Genomic DNA, 14,935 nt, shown 5'->3' on the forward strand with positions numbered 1-14,935 from the left:
TAGCTGGTTCCAAACTGGCCAGCTCTATTTATGCAGGGAGTCTGCTAATGATTTCTCCACCCCCCCCCCCCCCCCCCTCATTGGGGAAGCTCATATTCCCTAAGGATTGTGGGATTGCCATTAGTCCACAGCCAGTGGTAAGCAGACAGGTTATAACAGCCTCTTTATGCATTGTAGGGATTCTATGACTCTACGATATTGCCTTAAAACCCTCAGGTAACGCTAGTGCCGTCGAGGGGCCATATTGATGTGACTATGCATCAAAACCGACAGACCGCAGTCTTGTCCCTACACACTGTTAACGGTAACTATTCAGCCCTAATGCGGAGATTCTGGCTGGAGAGAATCAAACTAAACTGTGCCGAGGTGAATCCCATGTCGGAGTCCAAAGCAAGCCCAACCAAAAGCCTACAGGAACAAAGCAGCTGCTCAAAAAACTAAATCTAAAAGCAGCTGTGGCCATGGCTCAGGCTAGCAGTGCTGGGACCAAGACGACAAAAGCTCAGCATACTGTAACATAACATATCTGGTTCAGGATAGCGAAACAAAGGATGAAGAGTTCATGGAAGATGCAGATGAATGTTTTGACAAAAATGAAAGTCAAAAGTATACTGGAAAATTTGACGAGGATGACCGTAATGTATTTACGTGTTAGCTTTGTAAATTCTAAACTATAGAGGAACAAGAAATAGAGGCATATCGTACCGCCTGATCATAAGGAAACTCTCGAGTTCATTGAAAAAAAGCATTCAATTTGGGAAAAGAGCTGCTGACTCCCTTCATGCATCAATGGTCAACAAGAATAAAAGATTGCTGATCACAAACAACGGCAAATGCAAGAACAAAAGGAGCCAGCACATAAATTCAGGAAGGATGTTTGGCTGGGGGTTGCTCCAAATGACCAAATGAAAAGTGTTGGAGCTGCTCAGAGTGCAGTCTGCAGCAACAATATTCCTTTACTATTTCACTCTGTACAGCAGCATCTGAAGTCCAATGAAAATACCAACAGCAAGAACAATAACCGTATCCTGACTTTGCATAACAAACCAACCTAAAGGTTAAATTTGGCATGCTCTGAAAGGTCGAGAACCCTTTTGGAAATAGTCAGGACCAACAGCTTCAACTGGAGAGGTCAGAAGTTTCATTCCAGAACCGAGACCCAAAACATGAAAGTGAATGCAGCGAGAATGAAACCTTGAGGGGAGGGTCTGATGGAGGCATGCCGCAAATTGAAGGAAGTACCGCAGAGGCTGGGCCACATGATTTTTGTGTTGCCTGAAAAACTCCTTAATGATTCCCCTTACATTTACAACCAAATCATTCATATATATCACAAAAGCAGGGGACCTAGTACTGAGCCCTGCAGAATCCTACTGGAAATGGTCTCCCAGTTGTAAAAACACCCATCGACAATTACCCTTTGTGTTTTCCTGCCACGAAGCCAATTTTGTTTCCAGCTTGCTACATTCCCCTGGGTCACATGGGCTTTTATTTTTTTTAACCAGTCTGCCATGTGGAACCTTGTCAAAAGCCTCGCTAAAATCAATGTAGACGACATCAACTGCATTATGCTCATCAATTCTCGTTACTTCCTGAAAAAAAATCTATCAAATTTGTCAGACAAATACTTAATAAATCCATGATGCCCGTCCTTGATTAATCCATGCCTTTCTAACTGATTGTTCATCCTGTCCCTCAGAATTCCAATAATCCGCCCACTATCAAGGTCAGACTGACCGGTCTGTAATTATTTGGTCTATCACTTGCTCCTTTTTTAAACAAAGATACAACATTACCTCCAATTCTGCGGCACATGCACTCAGTGAGGATTGGAAAATGATGGTCAGACTCTCCGCTATTTCCTCCGACCTTTAGGAGACATGTTAGTATCAGAATGCAAATGTGGAATATTCTAACAATCGCAATTTGAAACTTCAAGAGAAATTGAGTTCAGAATATTATACATCAATTGGGTGATTTCCAGTTTCTTCTATTTCAATCATGAAGTGACAGTGGGATCTCATTTCACCACAATTTTGTCAATGATTGAAACATAGCTACTTTACACAATTAGCTGGTCTCGTTTCCCATTATATTGATGTTCACATGCTGTTCTATAAAGCCATGCAAGAGAAGTGATCTGCATACTACTACACAAGATTGTCTAGTCAGTATTACTATTTCAGACAGAATCAGAGCAAATCTTTTTATTCTAAGTGGATCTATACAAATCTTCCCAAATACATATGTGAAAGCATTTCTTGCAGACTTACCATCATTTTGCACTCTGCATGTATCCTTCAAGCTTCTCCCTACAAGAATAGTTTTTAAAATTAGCACGTATTAAATGCTGCATATATTGTATAAGTGCACAAACATGAGAAGCCCAAGGACAGCAGAGGACCAAGCATTCTACACTTAAGCAATTACATCTTTACAGCATAATGTTGTGTAAACACCATTATCTGTTTTGGGAATAGGGGATAGAAGAAAGTACACAGCACAAGCACAGAATTGTGAGTTGGAGGCGGTGGCACAGTGGTAATGTCCAGAGACCCAGGATAATGCTTTAGGGACCTGGGTTCGAATCCCACCACGGCAGATGGTGAAATTTGAATTCAATAAAAATCTGTAATTAAAAGTCTAATAGGAATTAGGAGCAGAAGTAGACAATTCAGCCCTTCGAGCCAGCTCCGCCATTCAATCAGATCATGGCCGATATCTTCCTGGTCTCAATTGCCCGTATCCCTTTTTTAAAAAAATATTTTGTTATTCTACATTTTCACATTTTCCTTCAAAAACCCACAAACAGTAAATGGTAACAAATACAAAATCAATCCCCTTAACAATACCAATGATCCCATCCTCCCACCACCCCAAACAACGGCCCACCTGTCAATATATGCATCCAATAAACCAAACCCTCCCACGGTGGAAACAAAAAACAAAGGAGAAAAAGAAAAAGGAGTCCGGGACCGCCCATGGTCACCATTGACCTATAGAGTCCACTCACCGCCATCCAGCCTCTGAAAGAGTACCGTACATGATACCCAAGAGTTGTACACCCCCCCCCACCCCCCCCACCCCCCCACCCCCCCACCACCCCCCACCCCCCCACCACCCCCCACCCCCCCCACCCCAAGTCTCCAGCTCCTCCCGTCCACTGCCTCTTGTAAAATTCCTCCTCCCAACCTCGGTTCCTTCCCCCCAACTTTCCACCCCGGCTAGACCACTCGGACCCTGTTCTGCCAGGCTCCGATGGCCGCAGCCCCTCCCCCCCCACCTCACTCGCTTAAACCGGCCAGTGTGGAGGCCCCAGCCTGGGTCCCTTTCCCGGCCCTAGGAAAGCCCAGAGATCCCCTTTTAGCACACATACCCCGCATATTCAACTACACCCCAAAGAGCCCTCATTTCGAGTGAAAGTCCCATCCCTTGTCCAAATATATACAACATTGGCTCCTTTAGCCCCTATACCCGCACGCAGTGAAACAAAAAAGAAAATACAGTCATGAGGTTACATCGGCACATGGCCATTTCTTAATTTGTCAGTTCTGCCACAGTCCTTCTGCCTTCGCAAACTCCTCCGTTGCGTCCGCCGTTCCAAAAAAAAAGTCCCTGAGCTAATAAGTCACCCTCAGCTTCGCTGGATATACAATGCCACACTGCACCTTGCTAATGTACAGTGCCCTCTTCACCAGGTTGAAGGCAGCCCGCCTCCTCGCCAGCACCACCATAAAGTCCTGGTATACACGTATACCAGCTCCAGCCCACTGCACCACCCGCTTCTGCTTGGCCCAGCTCAGGACCTTCTCCTTCACACTGTACCTACGATAGCACAGAGTCACTGCCCTTGGCGGCTCACCGCCTTTGGCACAGGCCTCCACGATCGATGAGCCCGATCCAGTTCATATCGGGAGGGATCCTCCCCCTCCCCCAATAGTTTTGCCAGCATCGCGGCAAAATACTCAGTCGGCTTCGGTCCTTCAACTCCTTCGGGCAGCCCCACAATCCTCATGTCGCCTGGATCTGTTTTCCAGGTCTTCCATTTTTCCTCGCAGATCCTTGTTAATGTCCATCACCTTCCACATTTCCTTCCCCATCGAGGCAAGTTGATCACCGTGCTGCAATAACGTCTCCTCCACTTCCTTCAGCGCCTCCCCTTGCTCTCGCACCTCCGCCACTGCGCTCGCCATCGCCATCACCGGGAAATTGCCTCCTCCACCAGCGCACTCAAAACCTCCCTCATCTCCTTCCTCACCGTCTCCATGCATTTTGCAAACTGCCTTTCGAATTCCGCAGCCATCACCTTAGTTATTTCTTCAGCCGTTAGCAATGCGGCCTCCCCTGGTGCTCCAGCCTCCATTTTCTTTACTGACCCCGCGGTGACCTTTCCACTCCCCGACAGACTTTCAGACGCTTTTTTCACGGCCGTTTTTTTGCTGGTCTTTGACATTCCCCTCCTCTGTGCTGTCTCCCGACTTTTACTGCCTTCGCTGGCCCTAGGACCGGGCGTTAACCCCCGACAATGCCGTTCCCGAACGGGAGCCCTCCAACGCGCGGCTGCCGCCCGCCCGCCGTCACCGGAAGTGTGCCCGTATCCCTTGAACCCGTTATTAAAAATCAGAAATGTATCTATCTCCTTCTTGAAGCCATTTAATGACTGCAATTGCACTGCACAATGGGCAGCAAGTTCCACAAATTCACCACCCTCTGCGAGAAGTAGTTCCTCCTCATCTCAGTTCCAAATCTACCACCTCTCAACCTATATATGACCTCTCGTTCTAGATTTCCCCACAAGGGGGAACATTTGGTCTACGTTTACTTTACTATCCCTTCTAGTATCTTGTATACCTCCATCAGATCCCCTCTCATCCTTCTAAACTCCGCGGGTATATAGCCAAACTGTTAAATCGCTCCTCATACGTCAACCTCTTTATCCCTGGAGTCAATCAAATAAGGAGACCAAATCTAGACACAATACTCCAGATGTGGTCTCACCTGTACCCTCGACAATTGCAACAACACTTCTCTACTTTTATACTCCAGTCCTTTTGCAATAAACGCTAACATTCTATTTTCCTTTTATAATTTCATGCTGTACCTGCATACTGACTAATGACAACTATGATGCCACTGTCGATTGCTGAAAAATCCTGTCAGATTTACTAATGTTCTTTAGAGAAGGAAGTCTTCAGTCGTTACCTAGTCTGACTCCAGAACCACAGCAATGTGATTGACTCAGAGCAATAAATGCTCGCACAGCCAGGGGCCACCACATCCCATACACACATTTTAAAAAATACTACTGATCATATTTTGAAATCATTAAACTAGGATCTAAGATAGTGGCTAGTAGCAATTTCTTCTCACCATTTCAGCTATTTATCAATGATCTTTTTCTCAACATATCCAACTTATTTTGCCCACCACTGCAAAGTAACTAGAATATCTGTATTACTAACCTCAATTTGTTGTTCATCATTTCTTTATTTAGTTTGGTCAGTCCAGAAACAGAGCTTTGCACCATTTTGTTCTCCACTCCTTTTTTTTTTTTAAATATGTTTTTATTAAGAAATTTTCAACAATATTTTCCACCTTACAAACAACCCCCCCCCCCCCATGGCAAACATGGCAAGTCAATAAGATACAGAACTTTGTACATTGGGTTCATCCCGTACATGTCAGTTTCCAGATCATTTATGTGTTGTCTTTCTCAAATGCCCCCCAGAGAAACCCCCCTCCCCCCCCCACGAACGATGTCCCCTCCCCTCCCAACCCTTGGGTTGCTGCTGCTGTCCGACCTTCATCTAACGCTCCGCGAGATGGTCTAGGAATGGTTGCCACCGCCTGCAGAACCCCTGCACAGACCCTCTCAAGGCAAACTTCATCCTTTCCAACGTGATAAACCCAGCCATATCATTTATCCAGGCCTCCACGCTGGGGGGTTTCGCCTCCTTCCACATTAGCAAGATCCTTCGCCGGGCTACTAGGGACGCAAAGGCCAGAATGCCGGCTTCTTTCGCCTCCTGCACTCCCGGCTCATCCACTACTCCAAATAGTGCTAGCCCCCAGCTTGGCTTGACCCGGACTTTCACCACCTTAGATACTGTTCCCGCAACTCCCCTCCAGAACCCCTCCAGTGCCGGGCATGACCAAAATATATGGACATGGTTCGCCAGACTTCCTGAGCACCTCCCACATCTGTCCTCCACCCCAAAGAACCTACTCAGCCTCGCCCCCGTCATATGCACTCTATGAACCACCTTAAATTGTATCAGGCTAAGCCTAGCACACGAGGAAGAGGAATTAACCCTACTTAGGGCATCAGCCCTAGCCCCTCCTCAATCTCCTCCCCCAACTCCTCCTCCCATTTACCCTTCAGCTCCTCTACCAAAGCCTCCCCCTCTTCTTTCATCTCCTGGTATATCGCCGACACCTTGCCCTCTCCAGCCCATATGCCCAAAATCATCCTATCTTGAACCCCCTGTGCTGGGAGTAGCGGAAATTCTCTCACCTGCCGCCTCACAAACGCCCTCACCTGCATGTACCTGAAAGCGTTTCCCAGGGGTAGTCCAAACTTCTCCTCCAGCGCTCCTAAGCTCGCAAACGTCCCGTCAATGAACAGGTCCCCCAATCTTCTAATCCCTGCCCGATGCCAGCTCTGAAACCCCCCGTCCATCCTTCCTGGGACAAACCGATGGTTGTCTCTGATCGGGGCCCACACCGAAGCTCCCGTCGCACCCCTGTGCCGTCTCCACTGCCCCCAGATCTTTAACGTTGCCGCCACCACCGGGCTCGTGGTGTACCTTGTCGGCGAGAGCGGCAGCGGTGCCGTCACCAGCGCCCCCAGGCTCGTTCCTTTGCAGGACGCCATCTCCAACCTCTTCCATGCCACCCCCTCTCCCGCCATCACCCACTTACGGATCATTGCCACGTTGGCTGCCCAATAGTAACCACCCAAATTCGGCAGCGCCAACCCTCCTCTATCTCTGCTACGCTCCAGGAACCCCCTCCTTACCCTCGGGGTCTTGCTCGCCCGCACAAATCCCATGATGCTCCTGCTTACCCTCTTAAAGAAGGCCTTAGTAATCACAATTGGGAGGCATTGGAATACAAAAAGAAACCTCGGGAGGACCACCATTTTAACCGACTGTACCCTACCCGCCAGCGAGAGTGGCAACATGTCCCATCATTTAAAATCCTCCTCCATCTGTTCCACCAGCCACGTCAAATTAAGTTTGTGCAGTGCCCCCCAGCTCCTAGCTACCTGAATCCCCAAGTATCGAAAGCTCCTTTCCACCCTCCTCAACGGTAGGTCGTCTATCCCTCTTCCCTGGTCCCCCGGCTGGATCACAAAGAGCTCACTCTTTCCCACGTTGAGCTTATAGCCCGAAAAGTCTCCAAACTCCCGTAGGGTCTGCATTACCTCAACCATCCCCTCCACTGGATCCGTCACATACAGCAACAGGTCGTCTGCGTACAGCGACACTATGTTCCTCTCCCCCTCGAAGCACCCCCTTCCATTTCCCCGACTCCCTTAACGCCATGGCCAAAGGTTCAATTGCTAATGCGAACAGCAGAGGGGACAGGGGGCACCCCTGCCTCGTCCCTCGATACAGCCGGAAATACTCCGACCTCCGCCGGTTCGTGACCACACTCGCCACCGGGGCTTTATACAGGAGCTTAACCCAACTAATAAACCCTCCCCTGAACCCAAACCTCCTCAACACTTCCCAGAGATACTCCCACTCTATCAAAGGCCTTCTCCGTGCCCATGGCTGTCACTATCTCCGCTCCTCCCTCCACCGATGGCATCATTATCACATTCAGGAGCCTTCACACATTAGTGTTTAACTGCCTACCCTTTACGAATCCCGTCTGGTCCTCGTGAATCACCCCCGGGACACAGTCCTCAATCCTCATGGCCAACAGTTTTGCCAGCAACTTAGCATCTACGTTAAGGAGCGAGATCGGTCTATACGACCCACATTGCAGTGGGTCCTTATCCCGCTTCAAGATCAAAGAGATCGTCGCCTCCGACATTGTCGGGGGCAGAGTCCCCCCCTCCCTTGCTTCATTGAAGGTCCTTACCAGCAACGGGGCTAACAGGTCTACATACTTCCTATAAAACTCCACCGGGGACCCATCCGGCCCCGGGGCCTTCCCTGCCTGCATGTTCCCCAGTCCTTTGACCAGCTCCTCCACCCCAATTGGCGCCCCCAAACCAGCCTCCTCCTGCTCCTCCATCCTTGGGAACCTCAATTGGTTCAAGAATCGCCGCATCCCCTCTTTTCCCCCTGGGGGCTGGGACCTATACAGCTCCTCATAAAAGGCCTTAAAAGCCTCATTCACTTTCCCCGCACTCCACACCGTAGTTCCCCTGTCATCTTTGATTCCGCCTATTTCCCTCGCTGCCGTCCTCTTACGGAGCTGATGTGCCAGCATCCGACTCGCCTTCTCCCCATATTCATATAATCGCTCCCTGTGCCTTCCTCCACTGTGCCTCTGCCTTCCCTGTGGTGAACAGGTCGAACTCCGTCTGGAGACTTTGTCTCTCCCTGAGTGGTCCCTCATCTGGAGACTCTGCATAGCTCCTGTCCACCCTTAGAATCTCCCCCACTAACCTCTCCCTTTCCCTGCCCTCTCTCTTCACCCTATGAGCCCTGATGGAGATTAACTGTCCCCCGACCACCGCCTTCAGCGCTTCCCATACTACTCCCACCTGCACCTCCCCGTTGTCATTGGCCTCCAGATACCTTTCGATACACCCCCGCACCGTCCCGCACACTTCCTCGTCTGCCAGCAGTCCCACATCCAACCTCCACAACGGGCTTTGGTCCCTCTCCTCCCCAGCTCTAGCTCCACCCAATGCGGTGTATGGTCTGAAATGGCTATGGCCGAACACTCCGTTCCCTCCACTTTCGGGATAAATGCCCTGCCCAGAACAAAAAAAAATCCATCCGGGAGTAGGCCTTATGGACGTGGGAGAAAAAAGAAAATTCTCTGGCCAAAGGCCTGGCAAATCTCCACAGATCTACTCCCCCCATCTGGTCCATGAACCCCCTAAGCACCTTGGCTGCAGGTGGCCTCTTCCCCATCCTAGATCTAGCGCGATCTAATGCTGGGTCCAGTACCGTATTAAAATCCCCCCCATTATCAAGCTCCCGACCTCCAGGTCTGGAATACGCCCCAACATCCGTTTCATGAATCCAGCATCGTCCCAGTTCGGGGCATATACATTCACCAGTACCACCTCCGTCCCCTGCAACCTACCACGCAACTCTGCCACCTTCAGATGTGTCTCCTGAAGCATGGCCACAGCTGCCTTCAGTCCCTTTAGGTGCGCGAACACTCGGGCCCTCTTAACCGGCCCATTTAGGCCTCTCACATTCCACGTGATCAGCCGGATTGGGGAGGTTCTGATAAAATGTCAGCAGAAGCAGAAATCTGGGGGAGGGGGGCCTAGGCTATTGTCTTACTGTTAGGGATGCGAAGAACGGGATATGGTTGGAATTGTTTTATGTGCCATGTTTATGTTGCTGTTATTATTGTAAAAACTACAAATACCCTTTTAAAAGAAAAGGATAGGAAGAAAAAGTTCAATGAGGCAGGAACAGGCGGACACAATAGACCTAGCAGGACAGTCCTGTTGGTGGATTTTGGAGACAAAGTAGAAGAAGACTGTCCAGATTTGGGGAACTATGAGGTTGGAGGCTGTGGAGGGAAGATATCCAAAGATGAGGTCAGTGACAATCCTGCAAACAATGGCTTGATACTCAGTGGTGGGGTCACGGTCCGAATGGCAGAGGAGGAAGTGTCCTAGAGTTTGCACTTAGCCTCTGTGTCATAGAGACCAGTATGCCAGACAACAGCCCCTCTTGTTGGCAGGTCTGATGCCAAAGCCAGGGTTGGACCTGGAGAACAGAATGCAGCAAGGTCAGAAGGAGACAGGTTAGTGGGTGAGAGGAGCAGAGAAATTAAGATGGTCGATGTCACACCAACAGTTCTCAATGTAAAGATCAACAGCAGGTGATCAGCTGGAGGGATGGGTCCAGGTGGAGGGAGAATGCTGGAGGCATGTAGAGGGATCTGATGAAGGGGGATGGGGGGGGGGAGAAAGAGAGAGAGGGAGACGAGACTGCAGCAGTTTTGAGAGTTTAATAGGATAATTCAATAAATTGCCAATTGCCTAGGGTTACAAAACCTCCAAAGGAAATTAGTGGAAGCCTTGACCTTAACACCTTTATCACAGAGATCAAAACTGGCATGTTCATTATTTAAAAAGGAGTCAAACAAGGACAAGATTTCTTTTTGGCATTAGGTTAGCAGGCATTGCCTGCTTTGCTCACTTGAATGAGTTGGATCTGGTAAGAAGTGACTCAAATTCAGATTCACAGCTCTTACTTTTACAAATGGCATCTTAACTGACAACACTCATTATGTGGTCACAGTTCCAGAGGATCATCGGCTGCTTTCCCGGTGATTTAACCTGAGGATCACCACACCTCAGGTGAATAACTTCAGTCAGTACGGGAATTGAACCCTCACTGTTGGCCTAGCTCTGCATCAAAACCAGCTATCTAGCCAACTGAGCTAAACCCACACAACCAAGATTATGACAAAGAACATCAATCTGGCAGCACATATTGTAAGATTATGGTTTCATGGTGCAAAGCCAAAAGAAGTGTTAATGGGACAAGTAAATAAACAAAATATATGTCTAGAGGAGGTGTGAATTTATGAGGATACCTGGTATCCAAACACAAAGCAATGGAAATGAAAGAGAATGAGAGAAATGCAAACCAGCAAAACTTTGTCATTTAAACTCTCTTACCCTCCATCATACCAGACCTTCCCTGTTACCCTTCTTTGCAGCCTTCCCCGTTTTACTTGCTCAAAACCTATTACATTTCTAAACTTTTCCCAGTTCTGATGAATGGTTACAGACCTGAAACATTGGTTGGGATTTTGCTGGCCAACTGAAGAAGGGCTAGGACGTGGGAAGCCTCAAGACAAAATGGTGTTGGGTGGGGAGCCCAACATCTTCCTGCTCTCTCAGGATATTCTGAAATGGTGGGAGAGACAGTGGTGCAGCCGCATGCTGACCAGAGCCAGGCAATTAAACCAACTAATAGGTCAATTAAGGATCACGTCCCACACTTACCAGCATTTTTACCAGAGCTTGTCATGTGGGGACCTCACCGGATAAACAATGGTGGCCTCCCATTCGGGCCCACCCTACCTCCAGTGGCAAAGGCCAACCCCATAGCACTGACACCACTGGAGGGTTCACACCTCCAAATCGTCAGGGCTCACCTGCGAGGCACCTCAACATGAAGGCACCCTCTTCTTCCTGTAGCCTCAGTAACAGCCACTTCTATTGGTGACACTGTCAAGGCTTCCAATTGGCCTACGCATTGGGCCAGAACCTCAAGAGTTGGGCCGCTGCCTTCAATTGGATGGGAGCAGGTGCCTCTTAATTGGTCACCACCAATAATATGCCAGCCAGGGTCCCACCACATGCCTACACAGGATTGCAAACCGCTTTCCGTTCCAGTCCTGGAATTGAGAATATTATGGCCAAAACTCTGTTTTCATCTTCCTCTCTTCCAGACCTGCTGAATGAAAAACCCAGAAAGTCCTGGAAACAGAGTTCCAGTATCCAAAGTATTTTGCTTTTGTATTAATGTTGTATGTGGATTTTACCGATTATGGATCATGTTATATGCGGGACACAAAAACAATTTTCAAGAATTTTACAAATAACAAACTCATAACAATATCCATAAATCACAAAATTAGATTTTTTTTTAGACCCTCAATCTTGCTTCTACAAAGCCTGTGAGACAAAGTGATAAAAAAGCAAAAAGATGCCAAATACACCTCTGCCTGGTCAAGGAGCTGTTAAAGAGCTCCAATCGCCAGATTTAGTACGTAGATATTCCCCATCGGGAGAGCAAGGTTACTAGAGTTCAAGGCAGGCTTTTAGGAATGCTCTTCAACAAATGTTTCAATGAGGCCTGGCTGGCTTTAATGCAGAACAAAGACTGGCTTTTGTAAACCAGCTATTAGAATAACAACATACATCACCAAGCCCAGACCTGAAAGCACAATAGTATAAAAACAGACCTACTATATCTCCACTCAATTGCGGATTTCCCCCTAACATTGTTACATAGCCTGCGCCACACAAAACTAACGACGACTGAAAACCATGCATAAATAGATGATAAAAATTCAAATCTTTATATCCATAACAAACTCCATCTGGATTCTTTGAACGTTTAATTTGCAATTTGCACTGAGAGGTTAGAGCCTGCATCTCAAAGGTGCAGTCACTTCAGGAGTGAACCAGTCCCTTGAATATCCTGCTGCACGGCATGTCAAACATCCTGGTCAATTCGGGGAGATGGTGCCAGTGAAGGAGTACCCGCGTGCCTGGTCTCCCGAGGGGAGCTGGGGATGAATTCCCAGCCAAATTGAATTGGCTACTATCTCTATTTGAAGGCTGGGTGTTTCAAGTTCAATGGAGCACGTTGTATTTGATCTTCGAGGCCTGGGGTCGTTTGAAGACCCTGACTACTGATCATATGTTGTCTTGTCCTCTGTTTGTCGAAAAGGGATGGAGGTGACCGGATGAGACGGGTCTTCGCTACCCCGCTGGGGCCTAGGATTCTCTTTTACGGGACTTTGGGACAACAACATGGCAGAGGTGCAAAGGCTTCAGCGAAACTCTGGATGGATCCTGGATGTTGCTCGATGATCTTGTCATGGCTTTGGCCTTTTCAAGATTTGTGGATTATTATCCTACAGATCATTAATCCTGCACTTTGTTCCATTGAGATTATACTCCTGATTTTGCGTTCTTGCCTTTTATCCTGACACGGGTATATGATATGAGCACCGTCGCCTACATTCCTGCCAAATTCAGGATTGTCCATTTTTTTTCTTTGATGGTATTCCTCCACCGGTGCACTCCGGGAACAGGGCGGCCTTAATTTATTATGCATTACCGTTTACATTTAATATTGGTTTTGATGTGTGGTACCGGGGGAGCGGGGTGGGTTGCCCGACCCTGCTTCTAGCCCTGTGTCAAATTCTTCTTTTTAAAAAATATATTTATTAAAGTTTTTTAACACAATTTTTCTCCCTTACAAACAATAACCCCCCCCCCCCCCTCGTAACAAAAAAAACGAGAAATCGTGCAGGGCAAGATATATACATGGCAAAATGACATATTTACACAGCTTTGTACATGGGCCCTCTCCCGTACGTGCCAGTTTCCCCAACCCTTCAGGTTATCTCTTGCGCATCCACCCTCCCAGGCAGTCCCCCCCTTCACCCCCCCCCCCCTCCTCCCAGGACGTCCACGTCCCGTCCCCCCCCCCCACCCCAAGGTTGCTGCTGCTGCTGACCGACCTTCCTCTAACGCTCCGCGTGATAGTCTAGGAACGGTTGCCACCGCCTGTAGACCCCCTGCGCAGACCCTCTCAAGGCGAACTTAATCCTCTCCAACTTTATGAACCCAGCCATATCATTTATCCAGACCTCCAGGCTGGGGGGCCTCGCCTCCTTCCACATTAGCAAGATCCTTGGCCGGGCTACTAGGGACGCAAAGGCCAGAATGCCGGCCTCTTTCGCCTCCTGCACTCCCGGCTCGTCCACTACTCCAAATATTGCTAGCCCCCAGCTTGGCTTGACCCGGACTTTCACCACCTGAGATATTGCTCCCGCCACTCCTCTCCAGAACCCCTCCAGTGCCGGGCATGACCAAAACATATGGACATGGTTCGGCGGGCTCCCTGGGCACCTTCCACATCTGTCCTCCACCCCAAAGAACCTACTCAACCTCGCCCCTGTCAAGTGCGCTCTGTGAACCACCTTAAACTGTATCAGGCTGAGCCTGGCACACGAGGAGGAGGAATGAACCCTACCTAGGGCATCAGCCCACAGACCTTCCTCGATCTCCTCCCCCAGCTGCTCCTCCCATTTACCCTTCAACTCTTCTACCAGCGCTTCCCCCTCTTCTTTCAACTCCTGGTGTATTTCCGACACCTTGCCCTCCCCGACCCATACACCCGAGATCACCCTATCTTGGACTTCCTGTGCCGGGAGCAACGGGAATTCCCTCACCTGTCGCCTCACAAAAGCCCTCACCTGCATATATCTAAAGGCATTTCCCGGAGGTAACTCGAACTTCTCCTCCAGTGCCCCTAGGCTCGCAAACGTCCCATCGGTGAACAGGTCCCCCATTCTTCCAATCCCCGCCCGATGCCAGCTCTGGAACCCCCCGTCCATCTTCCCCGGGACAAACCGGTGGTTACCCCTGATCGGGGACCACACCGATGCTCCCATTGCAACCCGGTGCCCTCTCCACTGGCCCCAGATCCTTAGCGTTGCCGCCGCCACCACCGGGCTCGTGGTATACTTTGTCGGTGAGAGCGGCAGCGGTGCCGTCACCAACGCCCCCAGGCTCGTTCCTTTACAGGATGCCATCTCCATCCTCTTCCATGCCGCCCCTCGCCCTCCACAACCCACTTGCGGATCATCGCCACATTTGCTGCCCAGTAGTAGCTCCCCAGGTTTGGCAGCGCCAACCCTCCTCGGTCCCTACTGCGTTCCAGGAACCCTCTCCTTACTCTCGGGGTCTTATTCGCCCACACAAACCCCATAATACTCCTGCCTACTCTCTTAAAAAAGGCCTTAGTGATCACGATGGGAAGGCACTGAAACACAAACAGAAACCTCGGAAGAACCACCATTTTGACCGACTGCACTCTACCCGCCAGCGAGAGCGGTAGCATGTCCCATCTTTTGAAATCCTCCTCCATTTGCTCCACCAACCTCGTCAGATTCAGTTTATGTTCGGTCCCCCAACTCCTGGCTATCTGGATCCACAGATACCGAAAGCTCCCCTCCGCCCTCCTCAGCGGTA

The 14,935-nt window shown here is 49.3% G+C and overlaps 1 long non-coding RNA gene across 1 annotated transcript in view; it reads right to left on the minus strand.

Moving 5' to 3' along the window:
* Positions 1-786: 786 nt before the first annotated feature.
* Positions 787-14,935, minus strand: part of LOC140407880 (uncharacterized) — a 35,192-nt gene continuing 21,043 nt past the window's right edge. The window contains exons 2-3 of the long non-coding RNA XR_011939854.1: positions 2,274-2,312; positions 787-1,869 (exon numbers count right to left, since the gene is read on the minus strand). This is a non-coding gene — a long non-coding RNA (uncharacterized lncRNA). The remainder of the gene's footprint in view (positions 1,870-2,273; positions 2,313-14,935) is intronic.

This window comes from Scyliorhinus torazame, chromosome 2 (assembly GCF_047496885.1).
Source record: "Scyliorhinus torazame isolate Kashiwa2021f chromosome 2, sScyTor2.1, whole genome shotgun sequence".
NCBI lineage: Eukaryota > Metazoa > Chordata > Chondrichthyes > Carcharhiniformes > Scyliorhinidae > Scyliorhinus > Scyliorhinus torazame.